Here is a 27,406-nt window from a genome sequence, read left to right as displayed (position 1 = left end):
TGACAGCCTGTTGGTGAACGCAAACCTGACATTTTTTTTTTTTTACTCTCTCTTCTCTTCTCTCTCCTCTAGAGATGTTTTTACCATATCGACACAACAAATACACAACAGTTAAATCGAAATGCAAAATTTGTGTTCCCTGCAGGAGAAGGCTGTCTAGAAGGCGAAGGAATATGGTCAGGAGTCGTCAGGACTTTGGATAGATGGACACGGTAAGCCAGTGGCCCCCAGGGCATATCTCCCAAGCCTAGCTGAGGCGGCACACGGTCTGACTCATCTGGGCAAGGAAGGTATGTGCAAATTGGTAAGAGCCTACTGGAGTACACCAGGGTTCTCTTCTCATGCAGGTAAGAAAGCAATGACATGTCTTACTTGCTTGAGGAAGAATATTAGTAAGACAATACCAACGGAGCCATCCCATATCCCTCCTACAGACGGACCTTTCCAGGTAATACAAATCAACTTCATACCCTGTAGGAATTTAAAGTATGTATTAGTATGTACCGATGTCTTTTCAAACTGGGTAGAAGCATTCCCCGCTGCCACAAATACTGCCGTGTTCACTGCAAAGAAAATCGTGCAGGAATTTGTGTGTAGATATGGTATCCCTAGAATGATTGAAAGTGATAGGGGTACCCATTTTACAGGTGAAGTCTTTCAAGTAATGTGCAAACTGATGGGTATTAATAGTAAGCTGCATACTCCATACCGGCCACAGGCCAGTGCGAAGGTGGAGAGAATGAACAGCACTATTAAGAACAAGCTGAGCAAACTGATCACTGAAACTGGACTGTTGTGGCCAGAAGCACTGCCACTAGTGTTGTACAGCATCAGAACCACTCCCAGGTCACCGCTTAACTTATCACCCTTCGAAGTTCTTTTTGGACGACAACCCCATGTAATGATAGACCTCCAGGATGATTTGAAGTGCAATAATGAGATGACTGTGCAATATTTGGTTAGGATGAGCCAGCAACTGAGAAACCAGCAAAGGAATCTGAAACTGACGATTCCTGACCTACCAAACAGTAATTGTCATGACATTGAGCCTGGGGATTATGTGATGATTTCAAATTTTCTACGCTCAGGCTGCCTCATTGACAGGTGGGAAGGACCGTATCACGTTTTGTTGACCAGCACGACAGCACTGAAGGTTGTGAAGAGAGAGACTTGGGTCCACTCGTCCCACTGCAAGAAGGTCGCTGACAGAGAAAACTCGTGGCAAAGAGAAAGGTGACGAGAACCTCGTATCACTAGAGAATCTATTCAGGGAAAGCTGAGAGGCAGTACTGTTGGACGGCACCTGAGCGTGGAGAGCAGCAAAATCAAGGACGGTTGTCGTAACATTTTTCTTTTTCAAATAAAGTTACAATAGTGTAGCTTGCACTGGCGCTCAGTTTTAAAGATGTATCCCTTCATTTAAATAGGGGATATATGAACCAACAGGGAAATTATAACAAATGATTTGTTACAAAAACATGTTTATTAAGACACATGAACTCACTGACATCTACATACATAAAGTGCATGGGTGAAACTGGACCAGTTAAAGTGACTGTGCAATAGATGTATATCTCTCACCATATAGTGGGATTGCGGTGGGCTAGCTTAAAGAAGCAACATGGGTCCAAGGCTGAAAATAGCCTAGGCACCACCGCAGAAGGTTTATTCAGCGTATCAGTCCTTTTACTTGCTTCACTGGTCCTCGCCACCCGATTCCTCCGTCCTGTGCAAGAGATATACATCTAGAAACAGTGTTGTAATAAGGATTGTAAATGAATTTCATGGCCTGTTTCTTTCACCATTTTTTTTCTGTTTTCCCCTCTACCCAGAAACATCCAACCGGAAAAGACTTCAGTATACCAAAATTTATGTAAATGTATTTTTATGTGTCTTACCCTAATCTCTGCAATCCTCAGTTAATAGCACACATAGTCGATAAATGTTGTCCACACATAATAGCATACACATACTCTCCCCCACATGTATCATCAGATAAATGTGCTCCCCATTTGTTGTTATTAGAAGCCGGAGAAGGTGAGGGCTTATGGCCTTTTGTCAGCGTCCGGAGTCTTACCGGTACGCTGGGGCTGCGGGGCTGGCTTCCTTGGCGATGTGCAGGCAGCGGCGGAGGTGGGCTGCTGCGCCGGATCTGTGTGCAGCAGTAGCGGCGGTGAGGTGGTCCGCTCGTGGCGGCGATACGCCGCTACAGCGGGTTGCTCTTGCTGAGCCGTTGCTTGGAGACCAGGGGCAGTGAGCAATGTGGCTGTGCAAAAAGGTCTGCATAACTGGGCGCCGCCATGTTGGAGACCAAGTTTTAAGAATAGTTCCTGTTTCTTCCAGCCTATCCAGGGGAAGCTCTCCCTATAAAAGGGAGCTGGTTTAGGACAGGGACGCCAGTGCTTCAAGTTACAACCCTGTTGTAGGTGCTTTAGCCTGTGCTCCCAGGATTCCTGCTGTATTCTGGTTCCTCCTGATCCTGCTTGGTCGGTTCTCTGTTGCTGCTGCAGCCCTGCCGTTTCTAGCCTGCTACTGCCTGTGGAAGCGCTCCTGGAAAACCCGGTCCAGTAAGACTCTTTGGGCACAGTCGGCCCCGGGTCTTCTGCCTCGTCTTTCAAGCCACACTCCACGGATCTCCTTCACCAGCCACGCCTTTGTACCACCGACCACAGCCTGCAGATTATTATCTTCAAGCCTCGTTTTCCAAACCACAGTCCTAGTCTCCAGCCACGTCTTCAACCACCATCCACAGTTCCACAGTTCATCATCTAGTCTCATCTTTCAAATCACAGTCCACAGTTCTTCGCCTCCAGCCACGTCTTTAACCATCGTGCTCCAGCCTCGGTTCTCTACCTCAGCCCTGTACATAATAAATACTTTCCACTGACTCTCAAACCCCGCCTACGTTCTTCATTGCTCCGTGTCCCATGCGAAGGAACTATATCCAGCCCCCTCATATGGTTCATTCACAGCCTGCTACCTCCTCGGGCAAATCTCAGCTTCCGGATCCCCAAACTCTGCTAACTGCAGATATCTGGTCTCGCTTAAGTAAGCAGGAGACCGCACAATCTCAAATCGTGCAGTTCATGCAGAGTATGTCCGAACGTCTCGATTCTCTCTGTGTTGCCATGACGTCCCCTCAAGTATCTACCGCTGCTCCCACATTAGCACCTCCGGTCTCGCTTCCTCCTGTACCAGTACCACTTCCACGGTTGCATTTGCCACCTCCCAGTAAATTCGATGGGAATCCAAAACAATGCCGCAGGTTTCTTAAAAAGTGCGAAATTCAGTTCGAACTACAGTCGGCCAACTTCCCATCAGCACGAACCAAAGTAGCCTATTTAATTTCTTTACTTAATGGGCAAGCGTTGGAATGGGCTTCACCTTTGTGGGAGAGGATGGATCCCATTTTATCTAACTATCCAGAATTCATGGCCACCTTTCGAAGAATCTTCGACGAACCGGGCAGGACTTCTGCCACCTCATTGGTGATCCTGCGCCTGTGTCAGGGCACGCGTACGGTCAGTCAGTACGTGATCCAGTTTCGCACCCTTTCCTCAGAACTGAACTGGAACGAGGAGGCTCTCATTGCAGCTTTCTGGAGCGGTCTCTCCAAAAAGATTAAAGATGACCTCGCAACTCAGGACGTACCTGATAAGTTGGATAAACTAATTTCTTTATGCAATAAGTTAGACCTGAGGTACAGAGAACGCTGTATGGAGAGGTTGCGGTCAGATCGCCCTAAGCCTAGAGTTGTTCTTCCACCAACACCATCATCACCAACTGCGGAAGAACCCATGCAGATTAATCGCTCCCGCCTCTCCAATGAAGAATGTCAGAGACGGCGACAAGGAAACCTCTGCCTGTATTGTGGTACATCTGATCACTTTGTTAAAACTTGCAATCTACGTCCGGGAAACGCCCACTCCTAGTTTGTGCTGGAGAGGTCAAGCTAGGAGAATTCTCAGAATTACATACCAAGAAAGAGTCTGTCCTCTTAACCCAATTGGAGCTCCCTTCTTCTTCTCTTCTCATCCCTGCACTACTCTACTCCGGAGCCGCCGAAAGTTTCATTACGTCAGCTCTGGTCAAACGATCTGGAATACAAACAGTTCCTTTGGATCGTACCATTTCTGTTACCGCAGTGGATGAAAGTTATATCCTTGAGGGTATTATATCCTTTCGTACTATTCCTCTCAAGATGAAGGTCGGAGTTCTCCATTCAGAAGAAATCTCTTTCCTTGTAATTCCTAGAGCCTCTCATGAACTAATCCTAGGGTTTCCATGGTTAATCAGACACAATCCCCACAAAGATTGGCAAACTATGGATGTTCTCTCTTTGGGGACAAGACTGCTTTCAGAGCTGTTTACCTTCAGTTAGACCTCTCTGTTCTTCCAGCCCTTCCAGCCTTCCTGTGAAGTACCAAGCTTTTCAAGATGTTTTCAGTAAGCATGGGGCGGACACCTTGCCTCCGCATCGTACTTGGGATTGTCCCATTGAGCTAGTACCCGGTAAGACTCCTCCCCGAGGTCGAATTTACCCTCTCTCACTTCCCGAGACACAGGCCATGTCGGAGTATATCCGGGAGAACTTTGAGAAAGGGTTCATCAGGTCTTCTACATCTCCGGCCGGAGCGGGGGTTTTCTTTGTCAAAAAGAAGGATGGGGGGTTGTAGCCCTGTATTGACTATAGAGGTCTCAATGACATAACAGTTAAGAACAGATATACGTTACCTCTGATTCCAGAACTGTTTGACCGTGTTAAAGGAGCTACTGTATTTACTAAGTTGGACTTACGGGGGGCCTACAATCTTATACGTATTCGCCCAGGGGACGAATTGAAGACGGCATTTAATACCCGCGACGGCCATTACGAATACCTGGGAATGCCTTTTGGCCTATGTAATGCCCCAGCTGTCTTTCAAGAGTTTTTTAACGAAATCTTCAGAGATCTCCTCTATGACTGCTTGGTAGTGTATCTGGATGACATCCTCATTTTTTCTAGGGATCTGAAGACCCATCGGGAACAAGTCAAAGAAGTGTTAACTCTTTTACGAAGGAATCAGTTATTCTGTAAGTTAGAAAAGTGCACCTTTGAAGTACCCACGATTCCATTCCTTGGTTACATTCTTTCAGGGCAGAGGTTACAGATGGACCCCGCTAAAGTCCAGGCGATTCAGGACTGGGCACTTCCAGCTACCCTTAAAGGAATTCAACGTTTCCTGGGGTTTGCTAACTTCTACCGAAGATTCATTCAAAATTATTATTCTGTCATAGCTACTATAACCGCATTAATTAGGAAGGGAGCCGATCCTGCCAAGTGGTCTCCGGAGGCTTTGGAAGCTTTTTCATCTTTAAAGGAGGCCTTCACAACTGCTCCAGTTCTTCGACAACCTGAACTCAGCCGTCCGTTCTTGGTGGAGGTTGATGCCTCTACTGTAGGAGTAGGAGCAGTATTATCCCAGCTTTTCGAGGACAAGAAGGTCCATCCTTGTGCGTTCTTCTCGCGAAGATTCTCCCCCGCTGAACAGAATTACGCTATTGGGGAACAGGAATTACTGGCAATTAAGTTGGCCTTTGAGAAGTGGAGGTATTTGTTGGAGGGAGCTCAGCATCCAATTTCGGTGACCACGGATCACAAGCACCTCCTGTATCTACAGTCAGCCCGATGTCTGAACCCACGCCAAGCAAGATGGGCACTCTTCTTTACCCGTTTTAATTTTAAACTCAGTTACCGACCAGGTTCCCTCAACAAAAAGGCAGATGCATTATCTCACTCCCTAAGTTCAGAAAAACCCTCTGACCGTTCAAAAGAGCAATTTATCCTGGAATCCACCTCTTTTTCTGCAACTAATACTTCTCTACTTCCTCCTCCCAGGAAGATCCAAATCTTCGCAAAAAACTTCTTACATGGGCTCACTCCTCCTCCTTCATGGGCCATGCGGGCGGTCATAAGACACTTAAATTCATTCAGCGCTCCTACTGGTGGACTCATCTCAGGACTGACGTTCAGGAATTCATAGCTGCCTGTCCAAAATGTGCCCAGCATAAAAGTCCCAAAGGTCCACCAGCCGGATTACTCCATCCTTTGCCGGTACCACTAAGACCATGGACGCATATTTCTATGGACTTTATTACAGATTTACCTACGTCTGGTGGGCGGAACACAGTATGGGTCATAGTTGACGATTCTCTAAAATGGCACACTTTGTTCCACTGGCTAATCTTCCATCTGCATCCCAGTTGGCAAAATTGTTTATAGCAGAGATCTTTCGACTCCATGGTCTACCACAGGAAATTGTGTCTGATAGAGGTCCTCAATTTGTGGCCAAGTTTTGGAGATCCCTATGTTCTGCTCTTGGCGTGAAATGAAACTTCTCCTCAGGATATCATCCCCAAACGGATGGTCAAACAGAGAGAGTGAACCAGGATCTGGAGACTTTTCTGCGTTTATTCATGTCCTCCTCACAGGACGACTGGCTGGACTTCCTCCCGTTCGCAGAATTTGCCCATAACAATCTTTATCACTCTGCCACAAAATCTTCTCCATTCTTCATTAATTATGGTTACCATCCAAGAGTTCCTGACTTCCAACTTCTGCCTACGCTTGACATTCCTGCCACAGAGTCAACACTTCGACAATTTACTGAAGCCTGGAAACAAGTTCACAAGAGTTTGCTCAAGACATCCAAGAGATATAAGACCTATGCAGATGTACCAAGCCTTAAGGTAGGAGATCGGGTTTAGGTTTCTACACGTAACCTAAGATTAAAGGTTCCTACTATCCCACTAGGCTATACATTTCCCACCTACAACTCTTCCCCTGTTACCCAAAAACTTTGTACATAATGTATATGTAATATTTTCAGTATTAATAGTTATGTGTGGCAGTTATTGTTTACTGCCAAAGGGTGGACTGTCGAAGTCGAAAATATTATACCCACATGCATAACGTGCAAACAACACACAGAGTGGTCTCCGTGCGTGTGCTTGTATTGCCGTACATTGCGTACATTGGCTCACAAAGTCCTGCGTATTAACGTGTGGTATGAGTAAATACGGTAGCATTCGCATGGAAAAGCCACAAAGACATATCTGATACTTACTTAATCCACATAGTGCATAATTTACACATAGTCTACACGCACCACACCAGCAAGTTACGTTTACTTTGGAAGTATAACAACAGAGGGATTCAACTTTACAGGATATGAAGGGACAGAATTAGGTTAGGATGTGGTGTTTGGTATCCAGCTGTACAGTATTTCAAGGGCAATATTCCATGGCAGTTTGCAGAAAGTAGCATGCTCCTGCGCATATATATGCACAGGAATATATTATTAATATCACACTGTATTTACTGTACTCCTGATAATCGGCGGGAACCCAGTGGAGGACACCTGCAAGTGCACCTGGACCAGTCATCGCCCACCTATTCAAACCGACCTATAACCCCTCATGTACTGTAAATGACCAGCCCTTTGACCTATGAAAGAAGAGATTACAGTTTCCTTTGTTTCATGCTTTGGACTATTGTATAAAAGCCAAGCCTCCTGGCCGGCCTCAGTCCATTCTCTGAAGGTCATCTTTCCAGATTGACTGAGGACCGGATCCGGGTGGCGCAGGCGAACAAACGTATCTATCCATTGGTTGTAGCTTTTCTCTTATATTGTTGTATTTATCTGTGAACCCCCTTTTAAGTAAATATTTGTTGCTGCATTAGACCACATCATAAAATATACAATTGGTGTCGCATTCCTTTCGTGTTAGGGGTTAAAGTGTATTCAGCCACACGTGTAGCTACTTTGTGCTTACAGCGTGATGGCGTGCTTGCGCAACATGTACACATTTCATAGAGGTTTACCACACACACGCTTAGCGGTTGCAGCGGCCAGATTATTTGTGTATTAAGGTATTGCTTCTTCCTGTAAGTTAATTCAACAGTGTGTGCCCTGCTGCTGAATACCAGTCACACTGGGACACCCCAAAGATCAGTGCTTATACTCTATTTATATATCTGTTAAAGCCCCATTTATTATCTATTAGAGCCACTTGACACTATTTGCACTACACTGAGTCCTTTTGATAACACCTAGACAAAGGTGGTCTTTGTGTCTGTTGCTTCACAGCTATCATGTGGGAACCTCCTTCTGCTGTGGTGTCCAGTAAGGACATGGATTGGGCTTCAACGTTTACACAGGTAATGTCGCAGTTAATTAACCAGCATGCAGCACCTGGGTTAGCTTCTCTGTTAGACTAGCTACAGGTTCGCTCCCCGTTACCTACATATTGTCTGCTCAGACTGTCCAGCTGTCTACCATGAAGCCACCATGAATGCAGTCTTTTACACAGTCTGTGAAGGGGTTGGCGCAGGTGTTAGTGTCCTTTCAGCAGTTGCTAGACAAGGTTAGAGCTTTCAAGCTCAGGCCTTCTAGAAGAGAGATCTCTATGCGGCTCTCTGGTGGTGATTCTGATTCTGAGTTTCCTTTGGTGCATGAGACTAGCGTCTCTGACTTGGAGACTTCCTCAGTGTCTGAGGACTCTGTCTAACAGGTAGATGTTGAAGCACTGATCAAAGCAGTTAGATTAATACTCCAGTTTGAGGATTCTGAGCAATCTCTTAAGTCCAAGGCCCTGAGTTCCCTTCAGGGCAGCTGGAGTATCTCCTTGCAGAGGATTAGACCCACCACATCAGGTGCTCCTAGTTTTGAAAGTGCCCTGCATGAATTTCCCCACTGCCAGCTGTGGAGCAATCCAAATGAGAGGGCCCTCTTCTGGATGATGCTCACATCACCCGCCGTGTCACCAGGCAACCCGCTCCCAAGCTAACCGACAAGTCTGCCACATGACAGGGCAGGACCCCAAATGTGGGAGGCCAGCTTCTGCTTTTCGACGATGTTTGGATGGGAACTACGACAAATGCTTAGGCCAGAGGCATATTCTCTCTGGGATATGCACTGAATTTTCAGAGGCATTCTCCGGCACGGTTCTTTTCCACCAGATTTCTGGTAGATCCAGGAAAAGCAGAAGCTCTCAAGGAGTCCATTTGCTCCATTCTGGTCTCCAAGGTTATCGGCGCGGTCCCACCGTCTCAAAGAGGTATGGGTTTCTACGCCAATCTCTTCCTGGTCCAGAAACCAGACAGCTCATTTTGGCCCATCCTCATTCTGAAAGTGCTTAACAGGTAACTGCCGATCTCAGATTCCATATGGAGTCTTTTCGCTCCATCATTCTGGCCATGGAAACAGGGATTTAATGGTATTATTGGACATCCAGAATGCTTACTTTTCATCCCCATCTGAGTCAGCCACCAGTGCTTCCTCAGATTTGTTCTTCGGTCCAATTTCAGGCATTACCTTTTGGACTGTCAACTGTGTAAGAATCTTGCTTCATCTGGATCACATTCTTCTCCTTGCCCAAGTCTTTGGATGTCCTGATGGACCCCATTCATCTGACGGTGGATCTTCTACAGTCACACGGGTAGATGATCAATTTGAGAAAATGTACATTAACACCTTTTCAGGAGATGTTGCACTTAGGAGCTCTGCTGGATTCCAGGATTCAATGGGTCTTCCTTTCGGCAGACAAGATTCAGGCCCTGCAATGCTGGGTTCATTGGTCGACATGAGTATGCCCAGTTTCACTCCATCCTCTTCAACTGGAAATTGAACCTTGCGAGACGTTCATCACTTGTGGCTACACCTGAACAGAGGCTGCACCTTTTGGATCTAGGACTGGTTCCTGCTCACCACCGATGCCAGTCTTCAGGGGTGAGAGGGGCTTTGTCTTGTCAGCAAACCTTCCAGGGACGTTGGATGGCTCATGAAAGCCAGCTACCCATTAATGTCCTGGATCTCAGGGCGGTGTACAGGGCTCCTTTCTTAGCTTAGCCTCTCCTCCAGAGGCACCCAGTCAAGGTATAGTCAGACAATGCAATAGCCATCATCTAAATAAACCACCAGTGCGGCACTTGCAGTCGCACCACCATGAAGGAGGTCAGCCGCATCCTCCATCTACCAGCTCTGTCGGCAGTATTGATTCCCACCGTAAAGAATTGGAAGGCAGAATTTCTGAGTCACCAGGACATACATTCAGGTAAGTGAGCTCTGCATCCAGATGTCTTCCAGTTACTGAACCGCCTTTGGGGCCTCCCAGACATAGACATGATGCCATCTTGGCATAACCACAAGCTGCTGAGGTACTGCTCTTGCATCAGGGATCCCAGAGCTCTCCTGGTTGACACTCTAGCGGTGCCATGGACATTCCCGCTCATCTACACATTTTGTCAGACGGCTGCACAGTGACCCCATATTAAGACCTCAGCACTTACCAGTCCAGGTGTTGTTGGGCTGCCAGTGCTGAGTCCCTTGAGTCTCTCATCCACGGCCCTCCTTCACTGTCCCAGGTAGTGCCTGCACTCTCTCACTGAAGGCGTCCCACGTGTCCCGGTTCCTGACAGCTCTGGGACATGGGCGCCACCATGTTCAGAGGAGTCAGCTGACTACTGCAGCAGTGGAAACCCTTTTCCTCATGTCCAACCAATCGGCATACTGCTAAGGGTATAAAGGGACCAGCAGTAGCATTAACAAATGGCCAGAACAACGGCTCTCAGCGCCTTGTGTGTGAGAAGTCCTGTTCTCCTCAGAGTATTTTCTGTGCTGATTCCTCTGTGAATTCGCTTCCAGTCTGAATTTGCACGTTAGTGTCTAAGATCCGCTGTCCCAGCAGCGTTCAAAACCACCGGTACCAGCCCAGCATCCAGTATAAGATTTGCTGTTCCAGCAGAGTCCAGAGCCAGCTGTATCAGCCTGGTGTCAAGTCTAAGATCCACTGTCCCAGCAGCGTCCACAATCACCAGTACTAGCCCTGTGTACAGTCTAATATCCGCAGTCCCAGCAGCATCCAGGACCACTGATATGAGTTTGGTGTCCAGCCTAAAATCCGCACCCTACATGGCACCCAGAACCACCAGTACCAGCCCAGACCTCAACCACAATCCTGTAGTCCCAGCAGTTTCCAGAACCATTGGTACTAGCCCGGTGTCCAGCCTAAGATCCTCTGTTCTGGCAGCATCCAGAAACACCGGTATCAGTCTGATGTCCAGGCAATATCCTCTGTCCCAGCAGTGTCCAGAACCACTGGTCCCAGTCCAGTGTCCTGCCTAAAACTCGCATCCTCCCTGGTACCCAGAACCACCAGTACCAACCCGATGCCCAGCCTAAAACCTGCAGATCCAGCGGCATTCTGAACCACCAGTTCCAGCCTGGTGTCCAACCTAAGATTCGCTATTCCTACAACTTCCAGATCCACCGATACTAGTCAGGGATCCCACAAAGTACCTGTAGTCCAGAGTCCAGGATCACTGTAAACAGTCCAGAGTTTCTATAGAATCCAGCCAATACTAACTCCAAGTCTCTAGTCATCTCTACTACACTTCTAGAATCATCTACTGATCCAGAGTCTACTGTATCAGTCGTCACCTTATACAGTTGTTCCACTTGAACATTCCCTTATTTCCTGTCATTGGGGGTAATTCTGAGTTGATCGCAGCAGCAAGTTTGACAGCAATTGGGCAAAACCATGTGCAGTGCAGGTGGGGCAGATGTAATATGTGCAGAGAGAGTTAGATTTGGGTGGGTTATTTGTTTCTGTGCAGGGTAAATACTGGCTGCTTTATTTTTACACTGCAATTTAGATTTCAGTTTGAATACACCCCACCCAAATCTGACTCTCTCTGCACATGTTACATCTGCCCCTCCTGCAGTGCACATGGTTTTGCCCAACTGCTAACAAAGTTCCTGCTGCGATCAACTCGGAATTACCCTCATTGTTGTTCCGTCTGCATACGTGCACAAACTTTATTAAACCGCCCAGTTTTCTCCATACACCTTCCACTTCACGTCCAGGCTCCAATGCGAAGCTGGAAAAACAGATTCATCATGTTTCAGTTGTGACACCTTTCCTTCATTCTTTATGACCACAGAAGGTTCTCTGCAAGTTCAAATTCCTGACCCCTCCATCGACGCTTCTCTGTGTCTGCCTCTGCAACTTGATCTTCTGTCTCAGGGCCTACATCCACCTAGATCTGTCCCATCTCGCTTTGAAGAGACATCCGTTGTGAGCGGGGGTTTTCCATTAGAGTCATCTGTACCATGCTTAATGCCTGGAAGTCTTCTTCAGCTCAAATTTATCAACGCGTTTGGTGGACCTACTTTCCGTAGTGTTAAGCCAGAGGTTTCAACCCAAGATCATTCCAGCTTTCCTTTCTGCAGCCGGGTCTGGATTTGGGCCTCTGGCTCTCTTCCTTCAAGGTACAGGTCTCTGCCATGTCTGTCCTCTTTTTCAGCAGCAGATTGCACTCTTGCAAGGAGTGTGCAGACTTTTTTATCAGGGCATCCGCCATGTGCAGCCGCCATTTGATCCTGCAGTGGCTCCGTGGAACCTGTCTTTGTACCTTTGGATACGGTGGACATTCGTTTGCTTATGTGGAAGACTGTTTTCTTAATTGCCATCGCATTGGCTTGGCGTGGGTATGGTTTGATCACCATGTCTTGTCGCTTCCCCTCTTTGATCTTCCATTTGGATTGGGCTGTTCTGTGGACTTTCTTGGGTTACCTACTAAATGCTGTGTCTCGGTTACACACCAACCAGGAGATTGTGGTACCGTCTTTCAGTGATCCGGACTGTCCGCCGGAGGAAGCCTCTCTGGTTTTAGTGAGGGCTCTCTATATTTACATGGACAGAACTAGAGATGTCCATAAATTGGATTCCCTCTTTGTCATGTATGATTTTAACAAGTGGGTGTGGCCTGCTTCTAAACAGACTTTGACCAGGTGGCTCCACTTGACTATACATCACACCTACTCTGTGTTGCTGAGAGAGGGGGTGGGGGGTAGTACTATTTACCCAGACCCAGGCCTGATATAGGGCCCAAGTTACCCCCCCCCCCCCTTCCCTCCTTTCCTACCTGGCAGTAGCACTTGCAGCTCTTCTCCTGAGCCCAGCACAAGCTGCTGTATGCTGGGCTGCAGTGCTGCCAGGGAGGCACTTTAAATACAATTTTTTCCTGTATTATTTTAATTTGTGTGTGGGGCCATGCCTCCCATGACTAGGCCATGCCCCCTGAACAGTACCTGGGCCTGACCAGGCTCTCTACTGCCCTGCATCTACTCTACGGCGCATCTTCCTGCCCCTGCCTTGGTGACTGCTCATTCCACTCGGTCAGTGGGAGCATCTTGGGCAGCTCAACATGACACTTCTGCGGAGCAACTTTCCAAGGCTGCTTCATGGTCCTCTACCCACACTGCTGGGAAAAAATAAGTAACTATATGGTGTTCAGACTCTCCTCCAGTTGCCACATTAACCTGTGTCCAGGCCCCTAGGCTTTCAGTTATTTCAGGCCCCATCCGGCACTTCAGTCTTTCAACCCACTACAGCTGACGTTTGGGAAGCAGAGCTTATTCCATCAGTTACCTTCTCAGTATTCACTAGTGCTAGTGCAAAGTGCCCTTAACCATTGAAGCCCTATGGTACAGGTAACAAAACAATTGACAGGCCCTTAGTCCCTGTGGTATTCGGATGATAGGTCAACAGGCAATAGGTCGACCCCAGGTGGTTGACATGCATATTGTTGACATGGTCAAAAAGTCGACCGTTTCAAATGGGTGGCATGAGGGTTTTTTTTAAATCTTTTACATTTTTCCCACTTTTTCATTCTTTACTATTCACGTGGACTACAATTGGGAATGGTAACCTGTCCCGAGCACAGCGGCAGTGGAGCGAGGCACCTTGCCCGAAGCATGGCGAGCGAAGCGATGCACTAACCGGTGTTTCTTGTGTTGGAAGCTAACATTTTACACTAAAACAACATGAAAAACTCATGTTGACCTTTTCATGTGTCAGCCATTTCCGTATAGACCTTTTGTCAACCTTTTTCACGGGAACTTTGGTGTCGACCTAGACACTGTTAACCTTTTGACTGTTGATATATTATACCATACCAAGTCCTTGTGAGGCTGCCCCTAGGTGTCAGCCTAATGGATAATACAGCCCTGCTCTCCTGTCCAGGCTATACCCATCATCCTCCGTGTGCCCCTATCATGTCATAGAAAAGGATTTAGTCAGGTACGAACATAAATCTCCTTATTCTGTACAGCCACGGGCGCCATATTTCAGGGGTGAGAGGGTAACATTATTGTACTTGGGTCACTTCATTTGGTAAGACGCCTCTGTCCCAGGCTGCAGATAATGCTTCTGGGTCTAGTTGTCTGAAATGTTATAATGTCTCTCCTATCCCAGTATAACACAAAGTTATAAATGTAGTTTTAATATTGTGTCTGTTCTACATCACATTGTAAAAGAGGAAATGGCTCTGTGAGCTGTAATGTGCAGTCCCCAAGGGAGATGTTAATGCATCTTTCTCATTTAAATGGCAAATGTCGCAAAAGTTTTATATGTATCACTATGCAAACATCCATGACCTGGGGGCTTGAAGCTACAACAGAATATCTGGTTACTGCCTTGTCCATAAAAAGGAGTAGAGTGCAAATAAGGGTTTTCCCTTATCCCCTTCATATTCTCATCTCCAAAATGTTCACATGCTCTAAGGACGCTTCTTAAAAATGTAAAGTTCTGTTACCACTATGACCTTTGGGACACGACACTCGATTCCACTTCCCAATACAATGCTGACATTTATTGCTGTAATTCAACATAGTGAAAAAAGGCTCCCAGGATTTGTCTCTTTGGGGGCCTTATTCAGGATCATTCGGATCTGGAATTACATAATGTGATTTCAAATCAATTCATATCCTTGCGACCCATTCGCAGTCTGTTGCGTGTGAAAATATCAATACGACCGTTCTCTCCCCATGTTGGACCTGGCTGAAGTGATGTAGGATTCAACTAGTGCAATGTTTCTGCTAACATTCACAAAAAGTGTAAAATAATATTAAATGCAATTGCATTACAGCTAACGGTGGGCAGAGCGAATAAGTACCCAAGAGGAATGGATCCTGTAACATGTGAATAATAGCAAGGGTCGGATGTAATAAAGTCCAAGTTGGCCGGAGGAGCTGGTCCCCATACGAACTTGGACATTTTTAAAGCAGCAATCATGTACAAGGCAAAACTATGCCTTGTAAATGATTGCCGCTTTAAAACAACATCTCTGTTCGTCCGGGAACCCGCACCTCCGGACAACTCGGACTTCATTACATCCGGCCCCATATGCTTGTTTTGTTTTAATAACAAAACCTTTGAATATATATATGTGCAGGCATATTGAGTGAGAAACATTATTTATTTGTGTATAATGCAGTGTAAAACCACTTCTAAAACATCTGCTTTAGAGTCTTTGCATAATGTGGCATGTTTCACGGGTTGTGACCAATAACATGCATTCATCACTGTCACCTTTACACCTCCACCAGGGTCAGGAGCACACACATATGAGAACCCTCCAGAGGCCTGTGTTTGCGATTTTTCCCTTGGCATTTTAGCCACATTCTGCTATTGCCTAGTAACACCACACTCTTACTGTACTTCCACTATAACTGCAATAGCACCAAGCGCACTTCCAGCAACTCTACATCTATTCCAGCCCTGGTCTCAGCCTCCTAGTCGCACACAGTCTCATGTTACGTTTGAAACAGAAAGATGTGATTGAATTTGCAAATAGCATTTCAGACCAACTCTGAACAAAATCCAATGTGTCCATTTTATCCATTCATTCATATGGCTAAGCTGGCTGTGGATCCTGGCCTATGGCACTTGTCATGTGAGGATGGATGTGTGGAGAGAGCAGTCTCTTAACACTTTTATGTATGAGAAAAGATGCAGTAGATGGCTCAATAGCGCAACCCTCCTATGCAGCCTGTGGAAAATTACTATGGTCTCCCTGAAACCGAAAAGATATAGGTAGGATAGGTAAGTATATATCACTTTGCGCTGGAGTGTTTCTAATAAGATGAATTATTAAATAGAAAATAGACAATGTGTAAAAGACATTCATTAGTAAAAAGACATTCGATATAATGTGATATTTCAGACGTAATCAGAATAAAAAAGTTAAAAAAGTTAAAAATATGCGTTCCTCCTTAAGATACCATGCAAGGTATAGTTATTCCATAGTTCTCATGAATTGCAAATGGGACCAAAAAGGGTCTTACCCAGGTTCCAAGGTTGGAGCCGCTGGTGGTATGGCAGTGTCCCCTCCGGAATCTACACACCGCTGGGCTCCAAGGTTTACAACTGGATATATGTTAGTGGTCCTCAGTAGTCCTCAGCAGTGAAGCCCAACACGCTTTGGACCTCCTTGGGTCCTTTATCAAGGCTTTTACAGGATAAAGCCCCAATTCGGACACGCGTCTAGCAGAAGCTGAGGCTAACAATGTGACCGCCTTCCATGTAAGATATTTGACCTCAACCTCCTGTAGAGGCTCAAACCAATCCAACTGGAGGGAATGCAACACCACGTTAAGGTCCCAAGGCACTGTAGGTGGTACAAAGGGAGGTTGGATGTGCAGAACTCCCTTCAAAAAAGTCTGAACCTCAGGGAGGGCAGCCAATTGTTTCTGAAAGAAAATGGATAGGGCAGAAATCTGGACCTTCACAGATTCTAACCTCAGGCCCATATCCACTCCTGCTTGCAGGAAGAGGAGAAAACGTCCGAGTTGAAACTCCACCATAGGAAACTTCTTGGACTCACACCAAGAGACATATTTCCTCCAAATACGATGGTAATGTTTAGACGTTGCCCCTTTCCTAGCCTGAATCAGGGTAGGAATTACCTTCTTTGGAATGCCCTTCCGAGCAAGTATCAGGCGCTCAACTTCAATGCCGTCAAATGTAGCCGCGGTAAGTCTTGATAGGTGAACGGCCCCTGTTGCAGCAGGTCCTCCCGAAGAGGAAGAGGCATTGGTTCTTCTCACAGTAGATACAGAAGGTCCGCGTACCAAGCCCTTCTTGGCCAGTCTGGGGCAATGAGGATCGCTTGAACTCTTGTTCTCCTTATGAGCTTTAGGATTCTTGAGATGAGTGGGAGTGGTGGAAACACGTACACTGACTGGAACACCCATGGAGACACCAGGGCGTTCACTGCCACTGCCTGTGGGTCTCTCAACCTGGAACAATAACGCTGAAGCTTCTTGTTGAGACGAGAGGCCATCATGTCTATTTGGGGTAAACCCCAAAGGTCTGTTATTTCCTTGAACACCTCCGGATGGAGACCCCACTCCCCTGGATGGAGATCGTGTCTGCTGAGGAAGTCTGCTTCCCAGTTGTCTACTCCCGGAATGAAGATAGCTGACAGCACCAACGCGTGCTTTTCTGTCCAGATGAGTATTCTTGTGACCTCTGACATTGCCGCTCTGCTCTTCGTTTCGCCTTGTCGGTTTATGTAAGCCACTGTTGTTACGTTGTCCGGCTGCACCTGAATGGCCCAATGTCTTAAAAGAGGGGCCACCTGAAGAAGACCGTTGTAGACGGCTCTCAGTTCCAGGATGTTGATGGGCAGGCCGGCTTACAGGCTTGACCACCTTCCTTGGAAGGATACTCCTTGAATGACTGCTCCCCAGCCCCAAAGGCTTGCGTCCGTGGTTAGAAGGACCCAGTCCTGAATCCCGAACCTGCGGCACTCCAGAAGGTGAGGTGATTGGAGCCACCAGGAGTGAGATCCTGGCCTTTGGCGACAGACGAATTCTCTGGTGCATGTGGAGGTGAGATCCCAACCACTTGTCCAGGAGATCCAGTTGGAAGGTCGAAGCATGGAACCTCCCATACTGGAGAGCCTCGTAAGAGGCCAGCATCTTTCCCAATAGGCGAATGCATTGATGAACCGACACCCGGGCTGGCTTCAGGGCATCCCAGACCATAGCTTGTATCACCAACGCCTTTTCCTGCGGAAGAAACACCTTTTGCACTTCCGTATCCAGGATAATTCCCAGAAAGGACAACCTCTGGGTTGGTTCCAAATGTGACTTTGGAAGGTTCAGAATCCAACCATGACTCCTGAGGAGGCATGTTTTGAGAACAATGGATTGCAGCAGCTTCTCCTTGGACAATGCTTTTGTCAGCAGATCGTCCAGATATGGAATGCTGTTCACACCCTGTTTGCGGAGGAGAACAATCATTTCCGCCATCACCTTGGTAAACACCCTGTTGCTGTGGCGAGGCCGAATGGCAGGGCCTGGAACTGGAAATGACAGTCCAGCAATGCAAAGCGGAGATAAGCCTGATGCTGCAGCCAGATCGGAATGTGGAGGTATGCATCCTTGATATCCAGTGATACCAGGAATTCTCCCTCTTCCAGACCTGTTATCACCACCCTTAGAGACTCCATCTTGAACTTGAACTCCTTTAGAAAGGGGTTCAATGATTTCAGGTTCAGAATGGGCCTGACCGAACCATCCGGTTTCAGTACCACGAAAAGGTTTGACTAGTAACCTTTGTTCTGCATGTGAGGTGGTACTGGCACAATGACCTGTGCCTCCACCAGTTTTTGGACAGCGTCCTGTAGTACAGTGCTGTCTGCCAACAGAGTTGGTAAGCCTGATTTGAAAAAACGATGAGGAGGGAGACTTTGAAATTCCAGCCTGTATCCCTGGGATACAATATCTATCACCCAGGAATCCAGGCCGGACAATACCCAGACGTGACTGAAGTGTCTGAGTCTGGCTCCCACTGGCCCCATCTCCAGGCTGCGCGGTCCACCATCATGCGGAGGACTTTAGCGTACCTGAAGCAGGCTTTTGCTCCTGGGAACCTGCAGCTGCAGGTTTCTCTGACTTAACCTGACCTCCCCTAAAGAAGGTATTGGACGCTCTCGCCTTTCTAGGCCTGTTAAGCCGAAAGGACTGCGTTGCAGATGAAGAGAAGGATTTCTTCGGCGCAGGTGCAGCTGAGGGAAGAAACAGAGACTTACCCGCTGTAGCCGTAGATATCCACACATCTAGAGCTTCCCCAAAGAGGGCCTGACCTGTATAGGGTAGGGCCTCCGCACTTTTCCTGGATTCCGCGTCTGCCGACCACTGGCGCAGCCCCAGTCCCCGACGAGCTGAAACAGACATGGAAGATATTCACGCAGCCATGAAACCAAGATTTTTCATGGATTCTACCATAAAACCTGCTGAATCATGTATGTTGCTTAAATATAAAGCAACGTCATCCCTATCCATCGTATCCAAATCCTCAAGTAAGGTAGCCGACCACTTTACTATTGCTTTTGCAATCCATGCAGTAGCAATAGTGGGACGTAATATGTCCCCTGAAGCAGTGTACATTGATTTAAGCGTGTTATCAATTTTTCTATCAGTGGGCTCCTTGAAGGCGGTAGATCCTGGAACAGGCAAAACCACCTTCTTTGAGAGTCTGGACACAGATGCGTCAACAATCGTCAGGTTTTCCCATTTTTTCCTATCCTCCTCAGGGAAAGGAAACGCCACCTGGACCCTTTTAGGGACCTGGATTTTTTTTCTCAGGGTTTACCCATGCTTTTTCAAATATAGCATTCAATTCCTTTGACGCAGGGAAGGTTAGCGAGGCTTTTTTATTTTCAGTGAAAAAAGCCTCCTCAACCTGCTCTGGTGTGGTATCATTAACATTCAACACACCCCTGATAGCCTCTATCAACAATTGCACCCTCTTTACAAGAGATGCGGACCCCCGCAACACATCCCCATCACCGTCTGTGGTGTCAGAATCGGTATCCGTGTCATCTTGTGTGACCTGCACAAGCGCATGTTTGTAGGGGTATATAGCGGAGCGTCCTGAGGTACCAGAACCAGGCCATATTGACATAGAGCTCTGTAATACCTGGGTTGCAGATTCATTACTTGCAACCCTGTCAGACATCTGAGAAATCCAAGATTTGATAGAGGAAAACCACTCCGGTTCCCTTGCTGGTATCTGTGCTAAACCAGTGCTATCCTGATTACATGGAATGGAATCATCCTGGGAAGATAAATCCTCTGCAGCATATGACACAGTGTCCCTGGACATAGCTAAAGGAGACCACCAAACACAGGGGCGTTTTAAGAGAGGAGGAGGCCCGTGCGCAGCCTTCTGCTTCAGGGGCCCCCTCCTCTCTGACTGATGCACAGCATCAGTGAACTCGAAAGTGTTCAAAGGCGAGCTACTAAATTGATTAAAGGCCTAGAAGGACTGGACTATAAGGAAAGACTTACTAGGCTGAATATGTATACACTAGAAAAGAGGCGCCTAAGAGGAGATATTATTAATATCTTCAAATATGTAAAGGGACATCACAAAGAGTTATCAGAGGAATTATTTATTAAAAGAACACAGTTTAGGACATGTGGGCACTCGCTGCGACTGGAGGAGAGAAAGTTCCGAACGCAACGGAGGAAAGGGTTCTTCACTGTTAGGGCAATCAGGATGTTGAATTCCCTGCCAGGGAAGGTGGTATTGGCGGACTCTGTAATTGGATTTAAAAAAGGAATGGATAAATTTCTGAATGAAAAAGCTATCCAAGGTTATAATACTTAAAATATCAACGTGGTTAATCCAGGGGTAACATGAGTTATAGTAGCTAACTAGTCATAAAACATTATTCAGCAAGTATGTAGAATCATCACAACTTAAAACAGGTTGAACACGATAGGCAATTTGCCTCTATTCAACCTCAAATACTATGTTACTATGTTACTATGTTATTTAATACTTACCTCTCCGGAGTCCCCCTACGGTGCCATCCTTCTCCGCGGCATCGGCAATAGAGTCTGAGACCAGACTCTATTGCGCATGCGCAAACCTCCGGGAACACGGCGCGGCGCCCATTTTCCCGAAGATTTTGCTACTGCGCATGCGCGAAACTCCAGAAAAATAGCCGCCGTGCCATCTTTCTGGGGTTTTCAGCAGGCGCAATAGAGTTTGTTCCCCCTAGTGTGCAAACTCTATTGCGCTGCCGAAAAGGGGTGGTTTCGACGGGGGACTTCAGTGAGGTAAGTATTAAGCAAATAGGTGCAGTGTGTGCGGGGTGGGCCCCCCTGGACCTGGGGGCCCGTGTGCCTTGTACATACTGCACCCATTATAGAAACGCCAATGACCAAACACTCCACACACACACAGGTGAGGGCAGACAGAGATTCCCCCCCAAGAATGGCAAGAGAGAGACAGAGATTGGGGCCAACCCACACACAGCGCTTTTACCAAAGGGAGACCTCTTGTCAGCGCTGACTGTGCACCTTAATAGGACACACAGTCTTATTACAGCCTCCCCTCCCTTCTACAACCCCCTGGTACCGTGTACAGATAGCTGGAGTTGATGTGGAGGGACCTGTTCTTTCTCTCAGCACTGTGCAGACAGGAAAATGGCGCTGGAACGCTGCTGGGTCCGCTCTGAGGAGAAGCTCCGCCCCCATAATGGCGCAGTCTTCCCGCTATTCATATATTATACTGGCCTGAGGAAAATGTGCTGGCTTAGATCTGCAGACCCTGACAGGCTTCTGGACCAGTGTAGGGGGTATGCGCTGGCCCAGGGCGCCCCTCACAGCGCCGCACCATGTGCCGCTGAGCCTTCACAGGAGCGCAGTTAATACTGTGCTCCCTCCCCGCTGCCGCCATCTTCACACCGGCCCCCCGCTTGCTAGGGGGGTTGGTGTCTCACTCACCACATCTTCAGCTCTGTAAGGGGTTGGCGGCATGCTGCTTGGGCGAGCAGTCCCCTGTGGCGGGGAACGATCCGACCCCTCTGGAGCTCAGTGTCCAGTCAGCGGAGACAGTGGCTCAGACCCCACAGGGCGGACACTGCTCCCCCCCCCCCCTTAGTCCCTCGCTGCAGGGAGGCTGTTGCCAGCAGCCTGCCTGTAAAATAATAAACTCTAAAAATAAACTTTCCTAGAAAAGCTTTGTAGAGCTCCCCTAGCTATGACCGGCTCCTCTGGGCACATTTTCTAAACTGAGTCTGGTCGGAGGGGCATAGAGGGAGGAGCCAGCCCGCACTCTCAAACTCTTAAAGTGCCAATGGCTCCTGGTGAACCCGTCTATACCCCATGGTACTAATGTGAACCCCAGCATCCTCTAGGACGTAAGAGAAAATACATTTATTAGTGTTACTGTTTTGTTCATATGTTTGTAAATCCAGTCATAAGGACACAGAGACATGTGAGTTCACTGCTGTGCTGTTTTATTCCATCACCAACTCCAGACACACTGCACACTGGACCACCCACTTCCCAGCATCCCCCTGATCCTAGGGACCATCACTGAAGATTGAGGCTTACACCTATTAGTAAGGGAGTGTCTACAAATATTAAGCATTCTAATACACTAACATCACAGTCACAAGGGTAAGACCTCCTTTATGATCGTCTGCAACAACCCAACACTAAGCGTGACATCACACGAGCTGACATCCCTGTAACACTGACAGATCAGCTTCTACATTTCTACAAATTTCCAAACCTTTGAAACACTTCTGAGGGAGAGCCCAGAGAGCCCATGAAACATGCGTTTAGTTTCTCAAAACCAATCATTTGAACTTTTTAAAAAAATAATAATAATTACCATAGAAACTGAAACTGGGAATTAGATTAAGGAAATAATTCCATGCAGAAACTAAGACATTGATTTCCTCTGGGCAATTAGAGTTATTGTTCTTTTAATTTATTTGATCTAAAATAAAATTGGGGAATGGAACACATAAAACACTTAAGAAACTTTCTTTATTTGATGCAAATATGATAACCAGGATCTCACGTTGGACAAAAACTGTTGACCCAAATTTTAGAAATGTTACCGATTTGGGGATGATTTCTAATTTATGCAGTGCAAACTAGATATTTTATTTGGCATTCTCAGTTCCCCTGCACCACAGAACTCTTCCTACCTACAAACTTTACATTTGTTTGTTAACAGCAATAGTAACTGAATATCATGTTATGTGGTTGTATTTATCTCATTACACTGGAATAATAAAAGGGTTTTTTAAAACTATTTTTATTGAAGCATCACATGAATTGCATAATCAGAACATAGCATAGTAAAGCAAGTCCTGAAAAATTGCATGAAACATCCGTCCAAATAAATTATTATTATTTAGGTCACAATATAAAACGGTAACATAGCCAACTACACGGAAATGTATAGCTGAGCAATATAAGTAACAGCCAGAGTCTTGCGCACTAAAGCAAGATTGTTAAATAGGTTACAGAGTAACTGTGCAAGGACATCCTGAAAAAGTGCAACAGGATGGATGAGTAAAAAAAAACCACTGGTTAAGAAATAGGGATAAAAGAACTAATAAATAAATGAAAATAGAAATAATAACACAAAGGTTTTATTATTTTATCAGTGAAAAGTAATTATAGGGAGTTAGATATTTTAATGTTTGTAAATTGTGTCATCACATTGATGACAATGTTAAATGTCTTTGGGTCTGACACAGATGTGGATGGAGTTGCTATCACTACTGTTTACATGGAAGCAGCAGTAATAGCACTAAAATGTTAATTCAGCAGGACACCTCCTGCTTGCATTAGTTATCTGACGCAGCATCAAATCATCTGCAACACCATGGGACACGCAAGGTAGGTCCTAATAAGAGGGAAGGAAATCTCCATTCTCTGAGGGAGATCCAGTCCTTGTTCCTCCCCCACAGTGGTGGCGACACAACTCTACTGAAAAACTGTTGTCGCCCTCTCCCTGCACCCAAATGGCATCAGGCTGTCAATCACTGAAATTCTGATGCCGTGCTGCATCTGCTGGCTCAGACTCATACAGTGCATGCTCAGTACGGGTCTGGTACATGCGCAAAGTACCACAAATCGATAGTTTGCGATATTCGCAGCAACTCCATCCAAATCTGTCTTAGGGAGGTATTCAATTAGTGCCGTTTTTTTCCGACCAGTCAAAAAAACTGCAGCTTTTGCCTGTTTTTAGGTTGAATTTACATTCAACCTATTCAATGCCCGTGCCGTTTTATCGACTGGTCAAAAACCACATGTATCGGCGAATTTGCTGCAGATGTTTTGGCAAATTCACAGGCGTTTTCAGCGGAATTTTTCCCCATGCTGATTCGACAAAAAAACCCCACAGTGAAACGGCATGGGTGAAAATGGATTAACCACTTGCCTGGCATGGTCGCATCAGATGCGACTATACCAGCAAGTGCTTTATCTGACCTGGTCACATAGGATACGACCAGTCAGATAAACAGTGTTAGTAGTGGCAGGGAAGGGAAACTTCCCTCCGCAGCTGCTCTCAGAGGGACCGGAACGTCCCTCTGCCTTCCTGCACCCTCCTCTCTGTGTCGCCATTCTGCTGATCACTGCTGATCAGTCAGCACGGCAGGACCCCCCACCCAGCGGCTGCAGACAATAGCAGCTGCTGGTAAAGTGTAAACCAACCCCCCACCACGCCCCCAAGCCAACCCCAACACCCCCCTGTGTACCTGGCAGCTGTCTGGTGTGTAAAAAGTAACACTGCAATGGTTGCGAAGTTACCAATACTCCGATGTTACCAATCTTACCGACCAATGTTCTGATGTTTGAGAATATATTTTTATTTTTAGTTATTTCTTTAATTAATATATATATATATATATATATATATTAACTAAAATAATTTTGGATAAGGTTAAATTCATGTTCTTCTACTCATAAAACCCCCCTAACAATTTCTGAGCGGTTTTTGGGGAAAAAATCGTCAGTTAAGTGGTTAAAAAAGGGTGAAAATGCCCGCAATTGAATACCCTGTGTCGAATTAGTGCAATTCTTTCAACCAGTCGAAAAAATGGCACTTAATTGATTACCCCCCTAAGGCCCTTTGTAATTAAATCTGTATGTAAAGAATATTGGAAGAATATAACTGTAATTTTGTTTTTTATTAAAGAAAAAAATATCTAAACATTTAATAATTTAATAATTCTATTTCATAATTCATTTAAGAATTCTTCTTAGCCATAGGCATCTTTACATTTGTTGCGGGAGGCTTAGATTGGCTAAGTGATGTTGGCTGACCATACTCTTCTTAGCACAAAACAAATTTACTGTATGCTGAGGTCCTGGAAAGTACATTCAAGTACTACATGACACATATTGTAGGTCTCAGGTAGAAGTAGCCATAGGCGAATACTTACAATATAATATTTTTCCTGACCTATCCAAAATCAACATGTTCGAGGCACAGAAATGTGACATAGGAGGTAAAAGCAACCATAAAAATCAAAACGAAGCCCAGAAAGATGCTCTGTTGCAGGAGAGAAGGATTCCAGAGACTATACATAAATCATCTCCAGATACATCATGACAGAATTACTTGCCAAGAGATCTGCTCTTAATAAACTACCCAATAACAGATTAAAACTGTTTTCTCAATATTGACACAGTAGACCCAGTCCCCTAGGGTAATAGGCCCGGCACAATGCCAGCCAGGGCTCTTAACTATTTCCTTTATTCATTTCATCAAAGATGAGTCTCGAAACTTGTGGTTTTGCACCAACTTCTCCACACGTCAATTTAGCTGGCATTATCCCATCTAGAGGAATTTACATAATAATAAAAATCAGGAAGCCATTAGTAATTATCTTTCTAGAATAAAGTTTTCTATGCTTTGTGTTAGAACTGGAACCACATAAAGAAATAATTTATCCTTACAGAACTGGATAAGCCCAAGATCAGATGACTCCACATTTACTGTAGCTCTTACAACAGATGTAAAGACAAGTACTGCATACGTACAGAGGGTTTGATCCGAAAGTGCAAAGTCCAGCGTGTTTTACACTGAATATTAGTGGTGCTTTAAATTTTCATGTCAAACCCACCGCTTCATAACTGTACTCCCTGTTCTCTTTCTCAGAGTAATTGTACAGACACACATGCTATAACCATTTGGTGGTGCTAGATAAATACACAATACAGATAAACAATAATAATTCATAGAATTTAGTTCTACTGATTCCAACAAACTCACACTCATTTCTGTATTAATAGCAATCTAACAGCAGCCAGTGGCTCCTTATACCGTCTGTGTCCTTCTGCCTGTCCCTTATTGTCATGCTTTGGTTATTAGGCATAGCTGGTTGGGTAGGTGGGTAGGTAGCAATTTACTAGTCAGTGTGGTAGAAGTAGCTATCATATGCCTAATGTGATCATCTGCCCTGACCAATAACAACTGTTACTTGTCCTTATTAGACTCGTTTCCATGATTCTTCCCCAGAATGGCAAATTCCTTATTGAGTGGTTTGTTATGTGTCACCCTAGTGCGCATTTATCACTTTTCTACTGTCACAAATGAAAGTGCTTTGAATGATAGGCTTGTTAGAGGAGCATAAGAGATATATAAACAATGGCTTTGATGCAGAGGATACACATACAGAGGGGCTGAAATGTAGGATGGTGAAGCTGAACAAGATGTTTTAAAGGTGAAAAACAAAAAAAAGCTTTATAGGCCATACAGTGAATGAGCAATGAATTTAGGCACTGTGACTAAGCAGCCCATTTATCAATTATCAGGTTTTAAACCCAATAATTAGATTTTATTACGTTTGCTATTCGTGGCAATAAGAAATTCTTTACTACCCAGCTGTGTTAAATATCAAATCTATGGACAGGGTCACTGATGTGTAACGTAAAGTGATCGCATCCATGATTACTTTACTTATGCTGTGGGACCTTGGGCGAGATTATCAGACAGTGCATGCGCAAGTGGCTATTACCGGGAAGGGATCATATAGATTTGGGAAAATTGAGAAAGAAGGAGAGATAATTAATTACACTTGCAAAAAAATATTTGGGAAATATTTATTTTAGCAGTTTAAGGTTATCACTATTTTGCTTTACACTTGTTGATGTATACAGTATGTAGTAGACTATATTGTTTTATGCCATATTAGAAATGTTTATCATTATTATTTTTTTTCACATAATTACTATAATGTACCCTGTAGTTTATACTGGCCACTAGGATGGTCCCTGTATTGTATGCCAATCACCAGAATGGTACAGGGTAGGGTATATTGGTCACTAGGATGGCCCCTGTATTGTAGGTCGTCTACAGAATGGTCCCTGTAGTGTATAACGGTCATTATAATGCTCTGTGTATTTTGTAGGGATTAATAGCATGGTGTCTGCTTGGAGTTGGTAGGTCTTGTATTTGTTTATAGCTCTTTGACATAACAGTTTTTCATTTATTTCATTGGCTGTTGAAACCTTACCAACATGTTTTCCATTATAATGCGCTGATGGAAAAGCCAGGGTCACTTACTTGCATCCCCAATCTGAAAGTTGCAAGCAGGGGTGTATTTAGGGGTCCGAGCGCCCCTGGCAAAGTAAGAGACTGGCGCCCCCCCTCCCCATATTTGAAATGAGGAAAGCCGAAAAAATTGTGTGGCCACGCAATAGTACCCCCAACTCAAATTACATTATATATAATACATGCAGCAGTGTAT

This window comes from Pseudophryne corroboree, chromosome 1 (genome assembly GCF_028390025.1).
Source record: "Pseudophryne corroboree isolate aPseCor3 chromosome 1, aPseCor3.hap2, whole genome shotgun sequence".
Taxonomy (NCBI): Eukaryota; Metazoa; Chordata; class Amphibia; order Anura; family Myobatrachidae; genus Pseudophryne; species Pseudophryne corroboree.
Note: the sequence above shows the minus strand (reverse complement) of the source record.